The following is an 18,937-nucleotide window of genomic DNA, read 5'->3' as shown; positions in this document are numbered from 1 at the left end:
CTAATTAGTGCATAGAGATCACTTTCCAGTCACTGGCTGCCGGGAACATGCCTTTCCCATTCCAGGGCTCTGCGCTGGGCCTCTGCTAGTGAGTCGAGTGGACAATTCCGTGCTGAGGGAGCACAGCACAGGTGAAGCTTGGCTGGTTATGTCCACCCCTGGATCAGGCTGGTTCAGACCATCTCCTAGCTGGGCCCTGAGCCTAAGGAGATTCACCTCCAAATCCGGTGTACATCAGATGGCAAGTATTGTTCAGGAGACTCGCTTTAAGCTGTATAATCATCTCCTGTTCGATTCCCTTCTAGAGGAACTCTCCTTCTAGAGATCCCAGGGCAGAGAAGTGTGTATAAGCCTCATTTAAATCACTATTCACTTTCAAACCGTGTCATTCATGTTGTCAGGTGAAGCCCAAATGTCACTGCTGAAAATTCTGCTGAACTCTGAGACTACCAGAAAATCTTTGGAACAAGAGCCAAGCATTAGCCTCCACCCCGTATACCCAGTAGACATACTCCGGGTGGTAGGAGAGGCAGTAGGAAGCCTCTGTGGGCAGAAGTCCGTTCCTACGACGGGCCCAGATCAAGTCTTAAACACTCAAGACAACAGCAGGCAGTCACTGACATGTCTTAGAATTTTCCGGCCCTAAAAAAAAGTGCTTTGAAAGAGCTGGGTTGCCTTTTCAAGGGCTTTGAGGAGCAGGCAGAAATGTGCACTGAGGAGAAACCCAAAGTGAGAGGGTTCGCCCACAGCTGCCACTTCCCAAGAAAACCTAGGACAAAGTGCCTGGCAGGGGGGTGCAGGGTGCTTTGCTCCTGCCTGCTGGGTACAATGTCAGCGGTTCCTATAGTCCAGAGCAGGAAGATCCTCCCGTGATGCACGTGTCCTGTGGCCTGAAGGTCTCCACTGCTGACAGTGTGCCCCTCAGGACTGGGTCTTCTCCATGTGGGGTCTCAGTCAGGACAAGCAGTTGGGCAGTGGGGTCCCAACATGAGACTGCACGCTGTGGGCCCACCTGCCCCCCAACTCCCAGGACGGACCCAGGGCCTGCAGGCTACACTAGGAAGTACTGGTTGGCCTGGATCAGGTCCAGAATCTTCTGGAGTTTCTAGGTAGATAGGCCTGTTGTGATCCAGAACCCAAAGTCTCCTGTGGAGTCTTGAGGTGCAACCAGAGCCTATGTTAGCAATGATCTTCCTCTGGCCTCTCTACCCAACCTGGAAGTTTCTTTCAGTCTTTTTCTAGAATTGAGCAATGTCCGGCCACATCTTCAATTCCAAGTGGCTTTGTGTGCAATAATTCTTGGCACCTATTTTTGTTTCTGAACATACTACCTTTAACACCTCAAACTCCACCCTGTCCCTGTTCTGTGAGTAGCAGGAATTAGCCCTTTAAGCAAGGTCCTTCTGGGGCTTCCCTGGTGGCACAGTGGTTAAGAATCCACCTACCAATGCAGGGGACATGGGTTCGAGCCCTGGTCCGGGAGGATCCCACATGCCGCGGAGCAACTAGACCCGTGCGCCGCAACTACTGAGGCTATGCTCTAGAGCCCATGAGCCACAACTACTGAAGCCCGTGCGCCTAGAGCCCGTGCTCTAGGCAAGAGAAGCCACGGCAATGAGAAGCCCACGCACTGCAACGAAGAGTAGCCCCTGCTCGCCACAACTAGAGAAAGCCCGCGCGCAGCAACAAAGACCCAATGCAGCCTAAAATAAATAAATTTATTTTTAAAAAGAAAAAAAAAAGAAAGGTCCTTCTGCAGCTTGGCGCTGTGGTTTATTGACTTGTTGACTCTAGGGTTGGTTTACAGGAAAGAATATAACTCCACCACTAGGGGCTGAGGGACTTTGGAGAAGTCACTGTGTGGCTCTGGACCTCAATTTCCTCATCTAGATGATGAAGAAACTGGAATAGATCAGTGCTAAGGTGCACTGGGCCCTAACGCCCCATCATCTGTGATCTAACCATCTTGGGCTTCCCTGGGGAGCTTCAGTTATTCACTCAACTCATGTTCATTCAGCAACTATCATGTGACAACTCCTATGCTAGATCCTGTTTTTTGTGGGGGCTGTTTCAGACCGGAGGGTAAATTTGGTCTCTATTGGTCCACATGGTCAGAAGCAACAGTCCCAGCAAACTTCTTTGATCATACAATCCAGTCCCCACCCTCTGCAAAATTAGAACGTGTATCCCCATCATATTTATATTTATTTGTAAATGTTATACACATATACTTGCAAATATGTATAGCAAATATTAGTCATATTATTATTAGTAGTAGTACTAGTAAAGCTTAATTCCTTTCTTCATTTTTACATTAAAACATAGATGTGGGTACTTCCCTGGTGGCACAGTGGTTAAGAATCCGTCTGCCAATGCAGGGGACACGGGTTCGGGCCCTGGTCTGGGAGGATCCTACGTGCCGCGGAGCAACTGAGCCTGTGCGCCACAACTACTGAGCCTGCGCTCTAGAGTCCGCGAGCCACAACTACTGAGCCCACGTGCCGCAGCTACTGAGGCCCGCGTGCCTGGAGCCCGTGCTCCGCAACAAGAGAGGCCACTGAGATGAGAAGCCCGCGTGCTGCAGGGAAGAGTGACCCTCGCTCGCCGCAACTAGAGAAAGCCCGCGCGCAGCAGCGAAGACCCAACGCAGCCAAAAATAAGTAAATAAATAAATAAATTTATTAAAAAAAGAAAAACATAGATGTAAACAGAAGTTAAAATATTTTCTTTTTGCACTTCAGTGGATCATCCGTGTACTCCACAGGTCTAGAGTAGAAGGCCTCAGAAGTCCAGCTCTGTGAACTTTCAAGATCAATTGAAAAAGATATCCAAGATACTTGGTATAGGTAACATTATACATTTAGTTCTAAAATAAGATGGTCAGAAAGGAGATTGGCACACTTTGGCTGATGGCAACTAAAGCTAAGGTTCTATAGAAATAGTTCTTTAAAAAGTTATATGATCCAGCAATTCCACTCCTGGGCATATATCCGGAGAAAACTATAATTTGAGAAGATACATGCACCCCAGTGTTCATAGCAGCATTACTTACAATAGCCAAGACATGGAAGCAACCTAAATGTCCATTGACAGATGAACGGATAAAGAAGATGTGGTATAAGTACAATGGAATACTACTCAGCTATAAAAAAGAATGAAATGTTGCCATTTGCAGCAACATGGACGTAACTAGAGATTATCATACTAAGGGAAGTACATCAGAAAGAGTAAGACAAATACCATATGATATCACTTATATGTGGAATCTAAACTATGACACAAATGAACTTATTTATGAAGCAGAAACAGACTCACAGACATAGAAAACAAACTTGTGGTTATCAAAGGGGAAGGGGGGTGGAGGAGGGATAAATTAGGAGTTTGGGATTAGCAAATACAAACTATTGTATATAAAATAGGTAAACAACAAGGTCGTATTATATAGCACAGGGAACTATATTCAATATTCTATAATAAACCATAATAGAAGAGAAAAAAATAATAAAATAGAGTTTAAGAAATTGCATTCTTTGGTCCTGTTTGGCAAAATTCCTATTATCTTTTCCTTTTATCTTGGCCAGGCCTTACTTAATGCCAAAAGGGTCCATAAATATTAAATGCATTCTCAGCACCATACCAGGTAATATGGGTGAATATAAAAGATCTCTGAATACCGATGTCCATCTTGAGTTTAGCTATATTTGCTTTCTTGCCTGTGTCATAGGTGAGATGCACCCATGGGTGGGCTTTAACCACTAGCACCAGGATTTGGGCTGCATTGCCTTTCTGGGACTTAAGACCTGTCTCACTCCTTTCTTCAACCAGCCTGTTCAGCCTGGCTTTTGAGCTTGGCTCACACAGCAGCAGCAGAAAGGCATCAAGGGGAGGTCAGGCTGGGGAAAGGTGCTGCATACGCCGAGGTAGCTGTGGAACTCAGGGTGTTAATCACTTTCACTCAGGCGCCGCTGCTCCGGCTGCTGCAGGCTCCCCCCTTGCTGCCGGCAGAGGGTCCATGCAGCAAACCAGCAGGAAAAAGAATGGTCAGGAGAGAGCATAAGAAAGAAACATATCCTTTCTCAGACAGGAGCTTTCATTTCCACCCTGGTCCACAGCTTCAAAGGGCAGCTGCCTCACAAAGAGAGTGTTTGACCAAATTCAGTTTGCATGTTTGAAATAAGAAGACCACTTTCTTGATCTCTGAAACTGAGTCCTAGAAGGCCCCGTTCCCAGCATCCTTGCCGTCCCCTTCCCCTCCTACCCCGTCAGCTTGCTCCAGCTGTGCTGGTTGACCCTCCGGGAAGGGAGGTGTGGCCAAGAAACTACAGACCTGTCCTTCACTTGGACAATTTTGCAAACCTTTGTATAAGGACAGATTGCACAAGGCTGCATGGGTGAGGTGGAGGGAAGAAAAAGGGAAGAGCGTTTTCTGCTTATGGCCGGGACCCTGTTATTCATTGGCTTGGGTGTTTCAGCTGAGTTTTGTGGATTAGGAGGCCAAGTCATGTCAGCACAAGAAACCTCCTGGGTCTCTGTCACATGTGCTACCCCACCTCTTCCCCGCAGCCCAGACCATTCCTTTCAGAGAACCCTCCCTGTTTCGCGCTTTCACAGAGCGAAGCTGTTCTGAGTCTTGGGGTCACACCCAACTCACACATCCCAGCAGAAGCTGAGGAGAGGTCTGGGGTCCTGCTCTGTGGCCTCCATCTTCAGCCCTGCCCCTGCTTCCGCAGACGGGCATGAAGCAGGGCTCACAGTAAGAGTTGGTGCTGGCGTCTGGCCGTGGCAGAGCTTCCGTCCTGCCGAATTGGCTCAGGGGAGGGATGCTGGGCAAACGAAAGCTGGGGCGGCTGTGTAATGTGGGAGATGGCGAGGGCCATGTTCCCAAACTGTAAGTCATGATGACACCGTTAAAAAGGGCTGGTGGGTGGGGGAAAGTGAAAGAAAAAGAACAGGGGGAACAGAAACCAAAGTGAGGCACACAGAAGGGTCGAACAAGAGTAATGGCCAATGCACGAAGAGAGGCCAGGAAATGGGACAGGCCTGCAAGAGAATCAGGGAAAAGCAGGATAAGACTGTGGGTAGGAGGAGAGAGATTAAACCAAGGAAAACACAATGAGACATGAACGGGAGATGTGATCATTTGCTGGAGGAAATGGCAGGTAATTTGCCAACACATACACCAACAGAGGGTGTTGGAGGCCTAGTCCAAGGACGCCCCTGGGTGTATCACCTTCAAAGCCCCAAATACAGGACAGATCAGCCCTGACAATGAAATCTACGTCTCTGCTTGCTTAAGGCCTAGTGAGACACTTAGGAGAAAAGAAAGAGGCTGTAAGCAGAGGGAAAGGATCAGGGAGATCCATAGATGCAGTCACAGCCCTTCCACAAGTTAATCCCCAGGCAGACCTGCCCATGGTCTTGCAGGTGGTGCAAAGAAATAGAAGCAATGGCTTTTGGCCTCAAGAAATTCACAATCTGAGAGAAGGGACAAGATGTACATATGCGAAGCAATAAATACCAGCAATATTAGTGGGACTGCTCAGGTGGACACAGTAAAGAATATTGGTTGAAAGAAACAAAGAATGAATTAAGATAAAGAAATGAACTACAGGGCTTCCCTGGTGGCGCAGTGGTTGAGAGTCCACCTGCCGATGTAGGGGACACGGGTTCGTGCCCTGGTCTGGAAAGATCCCACATGCCGCGGAGCGGCTGGGCCCGTGAGCCATGGCCGCTGAGCCTGCGCGTCCGGAGCCTGTGCTCCGCAACGGGAGAGGCCACAGCAGTGAGAGGCCCGTGTACCGCAAAAAAAAAGAAAAAAAAGAAAAAGAAATGAACTACAGAAAGGCTTTCTTGACAATGTTCCCATGTGGAAATTTTTTTAAATGCAGGAATTAAGTGAAATGATGTTGGTTGAACTGGATGAAACATTTAAAACTGGGCCAAGAAGGTGACCTGGGCTTGACTACAGCATAGCACAGGCTCCGAATCAAAGCAAAGAACAGGAGGTATAACTGCCCAATCTGGTCTCCCAGGTGAGTTGGATCCACATAACATGAAATTCAGTTCAATATTCAACATTTTGAATTCAGTTCAATATTCAACATTCAACAAACTGAGATCAAGACCAAATGAATAACTGAGGTTGGGGGGAGACCCAGTAGGTAGGTTGTATACGTGTGAGTCAAAGAGGCAAGGTCATTTAACTTGCGATTGAGAAAAAAGGATAGTGAAGGTAATGATAATTACAGCAACAAACATTTATCGAGTGAAAACTATGTGCCAGGTGCTGGTGTAAACACTTTACATGCATTCGTTTACATGATCCTCACTACCACCCATGAGGGATTTTATTATTATTATTATTATTTGCATTTTATATGTGAGGAAACACAGAGAGATCAAACAATTACACAGCAGAGGTTAGCCCAGGACTCTAAATTCCACAACACTCTCTCTCTGAAGCCATCAATGTCTCTGTTTCCTCATCTGTAAACATTTGTTATCTAACCTGCCTATAGAGACACTGTAGATGATAAAGCCTCTGTGAGGAGACTGGCTGTGGTGTCATTATGAGAGTATTAGCATTAATAGGAAGGCCATGCTTTTTCCAGGAATGCTAAATATATGCTCACTTTTTCATGTTAATACCACAAGGCCTTGAAGAAGTTTACAGAGGCTCATGAGGTGGATGGACCTAGAGTCTGTCATACAGAGTGAAGTAAGTCAGAAAGAGAAAGACAAATACCATATGCTAACACATATATATGGAATCTACAAAAAAAAAAAATGTCACGAAGAACCTAGGGGTAAGACGGGAATAAAGACACAGACCTACTAGAGAATGGACTTGAGGATATGGGGAGGGGAAGGGTAAGCTGGGACGAAGTGAGAGAGTGGCATGGACATACGTATACACTACCAAACGTAAAATAGATAGCTAGTGGGAAGCAGCCGCATAGCACAGGGAGATCAGCTCGGTGCTTTGTGACCACCTGGAGGGGTGGGACAGGGAGGGTGGGAGGGAGGGAGATGCAAGAGGGAAGAGATATGGGAACATATGTATATGTATAACTGATTCACTTTGTTATAAAGCAGAAACTAACACACCATTGTAAAGCAATTATACTTCAATAAAGATGTAAAGAAAAATAAAATAAAATAAAACCCCCTCCTCTGGGTTCACAGTAGACTTTAATGCCAAGTGAATCTTCTCTCAAAAGGTGAAAGGTCTCTTTCTGACACCCCTTTACAATTCTTATAATGTTTGGGGGCTGGGACTCTTGTTTCTTATGAAAAGGTTTCCCACTGAGAAGAGCAGCTTGCCGGAGCCTCTCCCACAAGGCCCAACCAGAGGACCACGCCATCTTAGAAATAGGGTTTTAAGCCTGAGAGGCAGCAGATAGAGAAACAGATAGCAAATACATCTGTTTTTACAAGAGCCTGTTGTTCTCTGTACTAACTGCTATAAAAACGACATGAAACTAGCCACACATTAGTTTTGGTTCTCGTGACTAAATCAAGGAATGGCATGATGGTGCTGTGTCATTAGAAATGAAACCAGTTCTTAAACAAGAGAATAGGGCCGACATTTTAGTAACCTGAACGATTTCATAGAAAAATCAAAGATGAAACTTCAACACCCCATCCCTGAACACCTGCTGCTTAAGTTTGGTTCTGAACCAGTGAAACTTCTTTCTCGCCATGAAGACACGAGATGGGCCCTGACTTGCCCAACACTCGGTGGCCAGGAAAGCCTTCCTTCCACCTGCCGTCCTACTAGGCGGCAACGTGGGCTCAGTCTTGGCTTCTACAGGACTGACTGTAATTGCCACTTTGAGAAAATACAAAAAGTACCTCATTTTATTTTTACTTTTTCAAATATATAACCTGATATATTTTGAGATATATATATATATATATATATGACATAATTAGATATATGAATTTTACCCTCCCTGAGGTATTTTCATCCACATCTTTTCAGATAAAGAAACTGAGACCTGAAGAGGTTAAGTCACTCACCTAGAAGCAGGCAGAACTGGGGTTCTGAACAAAGGTTTCCTTATCTATATCTGCACTGCCTCCAGTTTGGCCTTTATCAGGATAATAATGATGTTGATGTAGTAAACATACATAGGCTGCCTCCTTAGCGTCCCTCTCCTCCCTTTTCCTGCCACAGCACCCACATTTTGCCTTGAGGGAACCACCCACCCCCTCGCTGTCTCCCCCTTCTCTAACAGCTGGATACATCCAGCTCCCAGGGGTAGCCCTGATGTGCTTAAGCAGAGAGTACCCATCACCTGGCCATGCTGATTGGCTCAGGTGTGGGCATACAGCCCGATCCAGGCCAGTGGGATTTGAGGAAATGTTTCCTAGGGCTTCTGGAAAAAAAGCTTCCTCAGCCCTCTGTGGGTTTGCCAGAGGGGACAATCCCCCTTCTCCTGGATGGTGTATTGGAGAATACAAGGTTCAAAATTCCCTCAGCCATTTGTGCCGCCAAGAGAATTGCCAGCCGGAGGATGAAGCCGACACCCAGAAGAGGCAGTGCTCTAAACAAAACGGGCATGGAGCTGGCATCGCGAGGAAGATTTAAAATCTAGACTGCGTGCTGGACTTCTCTGGCCGTAAGCTAACACAATCCCTTTGTTTGCGTAAGCCAGTTTGAGTTTGTTATTCTGTCATCTGAAAATTCTTAACCAATGCAAACACCACTGGCATCACTCCCAGTAACATCTGATGGTTGCTTTGGTTTCTCAGTCAAGAGCATGAAACCCATCTGACCAAAAGGACCAACCCTTCAAAATTAATCAGCATTTCTGGAGCACGCCCATCTCTGGTGCCCGACTTTCCAGAGAGGACTCACATTTTTCTGTACCTGGGGTCTGGCTCCTCCTGTTTTCTGCTCCATGTTGGCTCTGTCTAGGCCTGTCCTTGTCCCAGTCCCTCCACAGTGACAGGAGGTGGCTGCCCTCCGCTGAGGAAGCCAGCGGCCAAGTGGGCAGCCAGCTGCAGACCTCAGGCATCAGCACTGTCAAGAAAAGGAGTATCAAGAAAGGATTTGGCCACAATATATTTTACTAAGACATAAAATCGGGTGGGAGAAGGGTCTTTGGCACACAGCTATACACGATTACCCTCGGCCCCCAGCCAGCTCCCTGTCAGAATGCTAAAACGCCAGGAAGTTTGGTGCCCCTCTGAGGATCTTTATTTGCTAGTGATTGGCGCTCACAGAATTTCAGAGATTTGGCATCAAAGATTATAAAATCTGTGGGTCTGAAAATCTGTGCTAAGAACTGTTTTTTGTGATTTTGCTCAATCTCAGTTTCTCTTGAAAAATTCTGTTATTTCCACTTCTGGCCACTATGACTAAGCACAGAGGTAGAAACACAGTCTAAACAGTTAAAGGATCCTGTAACTGCCCAAAGCAGAGAAAGAAAGCAAATGTCAGCACTGGCGGGGTGCAGTGTGTGAGGGAGGGTTCTCACTCTGCCCGTCCACTTCCCCCAGACCCAATCTGTCAGCAAGACTTGGCAGTTTCCAAACATGTCTTGACTCAACCACTTCTCTCCGTCTTTACTACAGTCATGTAACTTATTCATTCAACACGTATACACTGAAGGTCTTCTGTGTTCCAGGCATTGTTCTAGTGGCTGGGAGTACAAGACTGACAATGGAATGTGAACGCATGTCCTAGTGACTCTTCTTGCTGGGGCCTCCCTCTGTACGACCCTTCTCGCTGACTGGCTCCGGCTTCCTCATTTGCCCTCTCCTTCCATTCTCCACATAGGAGCCTAAAAGATCTTCTTAAATATCAACACTTCCCCATTTGAAACCCTCCAATGACTTCCCATTGCTCCTTAATGAAAATACCGAGGCTTCCTGGGCCCTGGCCCTGTTCGAGGGCTGCGCACCTCCCTACATTTACAGCCTCTTCTCACACCCTAGGCTCACTCCCCAGTCACGCTGGCCTCCTTTCAGATCCTCAAGTATGTTACGGCTTTTTCTCTTTTCAGAGCTTTCAATCTGCCTTTATTTCCTCCTAAAACAGTTGCTTTCAACTTGTTTTTTTGACAATACTCCCCTGTAAGAAATATTTTATACCATGAACCAGTAAATACATCAACCTATAAATAAAGGCAACTTTAGTTTTACATGATAATACTTCTGGTATGTTCTGTCCTTTTTTTAAAAGGCTAGCCATGACCCACTAACCTGCAGTTTGAAAACACTCCTCTCTCTGCTCTTTGAATGGCTGAATCGTTCTCATCAACTTTCTATCTAAATGGAGGGCTTCTCTGGCCACCTGATGCAACCCAGGTCCCTGACTTAGGTTATTTTTCATCTGAGGGCCATGTCCCTTCCCTTTGAAGCACGTATCAAAGTTATAATTACGTATTTCTTTGTTGAGACTTGCTCACTGTCTGTCTCGTAGGCCACATCACTAGCTTTTAAAGGCAGGGACTTGTATGCTCTGTTCCCCACTGTATATCCCACATCTGGTTCAATGATCAGCATGAGAGAAGAATATACCTAGGTATTCCTTGACAGGCTGACTGAGTGGGTGGGTAAGTGATGCTGAGGTCTGGACTGAAAAACAGGCCTCCCCAATAAAAGGGACTGGGGTTCCTTGGAGAAATGGCTGATTCTCAGGCTGGGGCAGGAAATATACAGTAGTGCCAGAAAGTAAAGAAACACTCAAAAAACAAAAGGATGGGGCATGTCAAAGGGACACAGGAGCCAACCTAAAAAGAACTCCCAATGGCCAAAATCGGAACAATTTGAGCAGCAAAATAAATAGCCTAGTATCAGATTCTAACCCAAATCTTTACATAAATATGCATGAGAGTACACACTGATATAAGTGGTTGACTAAATAAATAAATGAAGAGGGGGAGAGTTACATCTTTCTTACAGAAGAATTTAAATGATGTACATAAGTACTACCGTCCAGGAGGTTGAGCTTAATTCTCCCCACCCCCTACCCCCTTGAGGGGAGGGGGAAGGCACTTAGTGACTTGATTCCAAGCAACAGAGTAGGTAAAAGGGGAACAGGGTCACCTTCAGTGAGGAAAGCTGGCAAACTGTACCTTGGCCAGGTGTTCAAGATTGATTGTACTGTCCCGTCATGTGGATGGCACGTACCCCCGACAAGATGTGAGAAGGGCACTACTCCTCTAGCCCACAACCCCAGTGCAACCATAAAAAAAGCATCAGGGAAACCCAACTAGAGGGGCATTCTACAAAATACCTAACTAGAGCTCTTCAAATCTGTCAAAACTCCATGAGAAACAAGACTAGAAACTATCACAGACCAGAGGGATTAAGGAGACACAACAACCACTTGTGGTGTGGCATCCTAGATGAGACCCTGGAACCGAAAAAGGATATCAGTGGAAAAGCTAAGGAAATCTGAGTAAGATATAGACTTTAGTTAATAACAACGTATCAGTATTGGTTCATTAATTGTGACAAATATACCATTGTAATGTCAGGTGCTAATGACAGGAGGAGCTGGCTGAGGGGTGTACGGGAACTCTGTACATTATCTTTGCAACTATTCTGTGAATAAAAAAACGTTTTAAAATTAAAAGCTTACTTTAAAAAAAGTTCAGCTTTAATGCCAAGAGCCGGGCCTTCATTCAGTCACTTTTATGGAGTGCCCACAAAGAGCTTCCAACCCTGCTGGGCACAAAGAAGACACTTAGACACATGGGAGATGAATAGATGCACATACACAGGCAAGGCATCCAGGGTGACGAAACGAAGAGCAGAGAATGCAGGTTTGCAGGTTGACTAGAGAGGGTAGGCGTGTGTGTGGGGGGCGGGGTGGGGGTGGAGGCGTGGGGCGGAGCTGGTAATGAGAGAAAGCAATGACCAGAATGAGGAAGAAAGACAAAGACTGGCTGGCTTTGGTGAGGTGGAGCCAGCTATTGCCCACTGGAATGTAAACTCCCCGAAAGCAGGAACCTTGTCTCTCTTCTCATACCCCTAGGAGCAGAACTGTGCCTGGAACACAGTAAATGTTCATAAATGTGTATTGAATAGATGAGAGACTAGATAAACAGACAAGTCCTGCTGGAACTCCACTTGAACTCCAGAACCACTACTGTCATGTGAGGTCTCCCAGGTGCCCACTGGATTTGCATTTTGTACATGGTGATGATTGTTCTGCATCATCAGAGGTCTTATGGAAAGCATGCAGATGTTAGCATTGGTTTGGAATGGTTCTAATGTTCACCCACAGGCATGGAAGTGCCTTGGAGCATTCCTTGATGGTATTAACCGGTAGGTCTGCTGATACGAAGGAGTGAATGGCATCTCCTCTTTGCTCTGTTCTAGCGTCCTGTTAAACCCAGCAGGGGCTCCTAGAATTGTAAGAATGGAGAGTTAGCAGGGGCTTCAAGCTTTTGATACAGTCTCTACAAATATAAGGAAACAGTTTAGAGGGATGTTGAATTTCCCTGTAGGCATCTACTGACATTCCTCCTTAATGGTCCTAAATGCTCAATATATTCAGTTGCATGTAACTTTCTTTATGAAGAAAAATTCAAATTTGGGGGAAATTATGGAAAAATCATATCCAATTACGTAGCTATTAAGAATAGCGCAGACTATATGTATTAATATGAAATATTAAACATACAAAGTAAAGCTGTTTTCTGAAACAGACACAAGATACTGGTTGACAAAGGGGAGTTCTGTGAAGACAGCATGGGAGGGAGGAGACTTTCACCGTACACGCTTGGAACCTTTTGCATTTTGCACGTGTACAAAGTATTACAAATGAAGAAAACTTAAAAAAAATTATTTATTTGGCTGAGTCAGGTCTTAGTTGCAGCACGCGGGATCTTCGTTGCAGTATGTGGGATCTTTCGCTGCAGCTCGCAGGCTTCTCTCTAGTTGTGGTGCGTGGGCTCCAGAGCACACGGGCTCAGTAGTTGTGGCGTGTGGGCTCTCTAGTTGTGGTGTGCGGGCTCTAGAGCATGCAGGCTCAGTAGTTGTGGCGCGCGGGCTCACTTGCCCGCAAGCATGTGGGATCGTAGTTCCCTGACCAAGGATCAAACCCATGTCCCCTGCATTGGAAGGCAGATTCTTAACTACTGGACCACCAGGGAAGTCCCGAAACTTTTAAAAATGATTCCAGAGGAAGAAAATTTTGAATTTTGTCTTCAGGTTATAATAATCTCCTTTTCTGATCTATGCTTGATTACCTTTGAGCCTCTGCTTTCTGCAGGATCTGACCCATGTCGGGTGACAGGCAGGCTATTCCACCTGTCTAGTCCTGGCTTTTAACATCATCTCAAATAAACTTTTACATGAAGTGACAGAAGTATGCTGATGGGATTGAAAGAGGAAGACATTCATCATAGTTTATGCGTTCAAAACTAGGAATTAATAATAAAAAAATAAGTCCTATAGTTATTTTGTAAACAGCATGCTTACATTATATTGCAGTTTTCTGTTAAAAAGCATTACGCTGGCTTTTTGGCTCTCTGAGCAGCACCACGGTGGTTGGCAAGAACAAGCACCTTACGAAAGTGGCAAAAAGGGAGCCAAGAAGAAAGTGGTTGACTCATTTTCTAAGAAAGATTGGTAATGATGTGAAAGCACTAGCTATGTGTCAATATAAGAAATATTGGGAAAACACTAGTCACAAAAACTCAAGAAATCAAAATCACATCTGATGACCTTACGGATTCTGTTTTTTTTTTTTTTTTTTTTTTTTGCGGTACGCGGGCCTCTCACTGTTGTGGCCTCTCCCATTGCGGAGCACAGGCTCCGGACGCACAGGCTCAGTGGCCATGGCTCACGGGCCCAGCCGCTCCGTGGCATGTGGGATCATTCCCGGACCGGGGCATGAACCCGTGTCCACTGCATCGGCAGGCGGACTCTCAACCACTGCGCCACCAGGGAAGCCCCCGGATTCTGTTTTGAAGTGAGCCTTGCTGATCTGCAGAATGATGAAGTTGCATTTAGAAAATTCAAGCTAATTACTGAAGATGTTCAGGGCAAAAAATTACCTGATTTCCATGGCATGGATCTTACCTGTGAGAAAATGTGCTCCATGGGCAAAAAATGGCAGACCATGGTTGAAGCTCACATTGGTGTCAAGAGTACCCATGGTTATTTGCTTCGTCTATTCTGTGTGGGTTTTACTAAAAAATGTAACAGTCAGATTCGGAAGACCTCTTATGCCCAGCACCAACAGGTCTGCCAAATCCGGAAGAAGATGATGGAAACCATGACCCAAGAGGTGAAGACAAATGACTTGAAAGAAGTAGTCAATAAATTGATTCCAGGCAGCATTGGAAAAGACATAGAAAAGGCTTGCCAGTCTACTTATCTGCTCTATGATGTCTTTGTTAGGAAAGTAAAAATGCTGAAGAAGCCCAAGTTTGAATTGGGAAAACTCATGGAGTGTCACATGGTGAAGGTAGTAGTTCTGGAAAAGCTTCTGTGGATGAGACAGGTGCTAAAGTCGAACGAGCTGGTGGATATGAGACAGTAGTACAAGAATCTGTTTAAAATTTACACTTTTAATGATGACAAATAAAAGATCTTATTCGTGAAAAAAAGCATTACTTTGCTAAATGTTAACATTTAAAAAGTATATCTAGACCATTAATAATGAATCATACTAATACCCTAAAAACACTTGTAGAAAAGATTGAGAAGTCCCTTCGAATCAACAACAGTATATCCCTCAAAAAAATAACTGATCAATAATTCACTATAGGGCTTCCCTGGTGGTGCAGTGGTTAAGAATCCTCCTGCCGGGCTTCCCTGGTGGCGCAGTGGTTGAGAGTCCGCCTGCCGATGCAGGGGACGCGGGTTTGTGTCCCGGTCTGGGAAGATCCCACATGCCGCGGGGCAACTAAGCCCATGCGCCACAACTACTGAGCCTGCGCTCTAGAGCCCGTGAGCCACAACTCCTGAAGCCCGTGCACCTAGAGCCTGTGCTCCACAACAAGAGAAGCCGCCACAATGAGAAGCCCACGCACCGCAATGAAGAGTAGCCCCTGCTCGCTGCAACCAGAGAAAAGCCCGCGTGCAGCAACGAAGACCCAACGCAGCCAAAAATAAAATAAAATAAAATTTAAATAATAATAATTCACTACAGATAAATATTTCATCAAGATCACATTCTGCTTTTAAGCAATTTCGTTTTCTAATATTCCAAAACAATATGGTTTCAAATTCTGAAGACAACCTTTCTTAGTACTGAGAAAATTAATGTTTGAGATACACATGAGCATTTTGAGTTCTTTAAAACTAGAACACATTTGTGATATGATGTATTTCAACCTTATTTCAGCTAACTTCAGAAGAAAGGGTGTTCAGTATTTCTCACATAAATTCCATTACAAGGTTAGGCCAATGTAAAACATTTACATTCAGCTGCCATTGCAAAAAAAAAAAAAAAAAAAAGCATCCTGGAAGCAAAGATGGAAGGTCTAAGACAGCAGCAACCGCATCCCTGGGGTGTTTGTTGGAAATGCAGAACATCAGGCCCTGTCCCACCTCCTCTTCACAATCTGCATTTAAACAGGCAGTGATTCCCATGCTTGTCACAGTTGGAAAAGCTGCTGGGCTAAGAAACCTTAATCATGTTCAAATTCAGGTTATACTCTTTAGTGAACACTGGATATAATCTTTAGTAATAAGGACAATGTGACTTTTTTATTTTTTGAGACCAGAGAGTCACACTTATCAGAAATGACTGTAATTAATAATCACTGGTCCCACCCTCCTCCTCTTACTTGTGAAACATCCTTCCTCTTTTCTGAGTCCACCCCCTCCACTTGCTCCAAGACCATCTATCACTCCTTCCTCCAGGATGACCACTGTCATTTTCCACTGATTCCTCCCCTTTCACCTATGAACACACTGAGGTCTCCCTTATGCATAAAACACACACACACACGCACATGCACACGCACACACACAGACATTTTCTCTCCACCATGTTAACAGCTCAGCTACACCCTTTTTTTTCCCCATCACTAAATTTCTCAAGATTAGTCTGCACGCAACCTGACAGCTATCAGACCCGAATTAGCTCTCTTGAAGGTCCCAAGTATTTAACTGCCAAATCCAAAGGCCCGGTCCCTGTGACTTCCCTAGATCCCTCTGCAGGTTATGAATTCTTTCTCTGGCTCTATTGTCTCTGGCCCTTCTTCCTCTTTTTGCCACCCAAGCAGGGGCATTCCCCTCAGCTTAGCCCAGGGTCTTCTCTTTCCACTCCATACCTTTGCTGTGTTCTTCCCTTCCTCCACTTGCTCCTGCTTCAAAGGTCACCTCCACGCAGAAAACTTCCCAGACAGTATCTTCAGTCCTGGCCTCCCTCTAGAACTCTAATAGCCTCTTATTGTTTTCACTCATTTAATATTTATTGAGGGCCTATGACATGCTATTGCACTGTGCTAGGCATTGGTAAACAAAGAAGACTCACCCCTGCCCTCATGGTACTTACAGCCTATCAGGTACCACAGATGTGGATCAATGAATACAAGGGAGATAAATACTGAGGAAAAGTAAAGAGTGAGCTACGGGAGAGAATAACCAAATCTAGCTGGAAAGCAGGGTTTCCAGTTAAAATACAAGATGTCCGGTTAAAGGTAAATTTCAGATAAACAACTAAATTTTTTTAGTAGAAGTATGCCCCAAATATTGCAAGGGATATACTTATACTAAAAAATTAGTTCTTGTTTATCTGAAATTCAACTTTAACTGGGCATCTTGTATTTTAATCTGCTACATCAGCAACCCTACCAAGAAGGGATTGTGCAGTTACAGAGGAAAGTCCTGAGGAACCGAGAGAAAGGATAAGTAGGAATTAGTAAGCAAAAGCGGGTGGTGGGAGAGGACATTCCAGAGAGAAAGAATAGTCGAGGCAAGAGTTTGTATTAATAGAGAGCTTCATGCTTTGAGAATCTGAAAGACATACAGTATGGTTGGATCATGAAGAAGAGGAAGAGTAATGGGGAATAAATCTATTGGGGAGAAGCCAGATCTTGCAAAGCCTGTGTATAGTACGGATTTTGGAGTTCCCTAAAGACAACAGGAAGCCATTTCAAGATTTCAAGCAGAGGAGAAAATGGACCTAAAATGGTTCTGTACCAACGTCAACATCCGGGGAGAGGGATGTTCCCCACACCACCAATAAGCGATTTTCTAGATACCAGCAGAGAATCCTACAATTCAACTCAATTCTGACACATCTGCCCAGAAATAGCATCACCTTCCAGAACTAAGGGTTTAGTCCCACAAGACTGCCTCCTCCCTCCGGCCACACCTCAGACACCAATCGCCAACCCACGCTGCTGCCTGGCCTTCGACCAAGAGCTGTAGACCAGGGGTTCCCACAACTCCCGCTTCTTTTCACTTAATTCGCTAGAACACCTCACAAAACTCAGAGTAACATTTTGTTTTCTAGTTTATTATAAAAGGATATAAACCAGGAACCACCAGATAAAAGAAGTGCATAGGGCAAGGTATGTGGGAAGAGGCGCCATTCTCTCCAAATGTCCATGAATTCACCCACGAGGAAGCTTGAGGAAGCTTTTGGGTTTTTACAGAGGCTTCATTAACTAGGCATAACTGATTAAGTCATTGACCAATGGTGACTGATTCAAGCTCCAGCCTCTCTTCTCCTCCCTGGAGGTCAAGGCGGGGTAGGACTGAAAGTTCCAAACCTCTAATCACATTGACTGGTTCTCCCAGCAACCAGCCCCCATCTTTAGGTGTGGTTCAAAAGTCATCAATAACATAACGAAAGATATCGTGATTGCTCTCATCGCTAGGAAATTCCCAGTTTTAGGAGCTCTGGGCCGGAAAGGACAAAAAGACCAAATATGTATTTCTTATTATAAATCACAATATCATAAGACCTGAGCTGAAGCTTTAAATGATCTTTCTGGCTGCCAGATGGAGAAAAGAATTGCAGGGCCAGGAGTGGATGCAGGAACTCCATTTTTGAGATTACTGTGATAGTCAAGAGATGTTAGTGACTCGATCATGGCAGCCTTTCTCTCATTGGTCTCCCAGACTCAGCCTATACTAAACCTCTCTACAAGATGTTACCAGAGTCATCATCTCAAAAAGTTACTCTAAACATATGATCTAACTACTAAAAATATTCAGTGGCTCTCATTGCACACCAAATAAAATCTCATCTCCTTAGCCTGGTACTCAAGGCTTTCTGTAATCTTCTCAGAACAGACCTTTCCTGTCATATCTTTCCTTCTCTCCTGCAAGTGACTTAGCCCAATTGGACAATCTTTTCTCTGAGGTTTTATTCATATACCTCTCTCTGTATGAATATCTATATCTGTATCTCACTTTCCTTCCCTCTTTTCCAAATTTCTTGAAAAAAGAATTTCCCTTCAAGTTCCAGCTCAAAAGCCTTCTTCAATGAGGCTTTTCCTAACCTACTCAAATAGAAGCTTTAGAAACTTACGCATTCAACAAATATTCAATAAGGCCCTGCAATATGTCAGGCATCGTTAGAGGTAAGAGGATGAAGAGAAGAATGTCCCTGCCCTCATGGAGCTTACACTCTGTTGTGAGACCAAAGGTAAGCTAAGGCAATTGCAGAAAGTGGGTGAGAGTGTGGACCTGGCCCGTTCCACCTGGGTTTAAATCCTAGATCTATTACCCACCTCATGATGCTAGTATAGTAACTTAATTTTCCTGTGCCTCAGTTTCCCCATGGGGATAATATCAGTAACTATCTCATACAGCTCTGAAACTAAATGAGTTAATACCTGAAAAGCACTTAAAAGTGCCTGGAACACTGTAGTAAACAATAACTGTTAGCTACATAGCCATGCAGAATCCCCAGAGGGAGAACCATCTTGGTGTATTTAAAGGACAAGGTGGGGAAGGAGGCCAGTATAGACATAATAAAGTAGTGGAGGCAGAGAGTGATGAGGTC

General features: G+C 44.9%; 1 pseudogene; it reads left to right on the top strand.

Annotated features, from left to right (window-relative positions):
- Window positions 1-14,526, top strand: part of LOC132530480 (small ribosomal subunit protein eS1-like) — a 39,883-nt pseudogene extending 25,357 nt beyond the window's left edge.
- The last annotated feature ends 4,411 nt before the right edge of the window (window positions 14,527-18,937 follow it).

This window comes from Lagenorhynchus albirostris, chromosome 12, assembly GCF_949774975.1.
Source record: "Lagenorhynchus albirostris chromosome 12, mLagAlb1.1, whole genome shotgun sequence".
NCBI lineage: Eukaryota > Metazoa > Chordata > Mammalia > Artiodactyla > Delphinidae > Lagenorhynchus > Lagenorhynchus albirostris.
The sequence above is the reverse complement of the archived record's forward strand: the minus strand, read 5'-3'. Positions and strand labels throughout refer to the sequence as shown.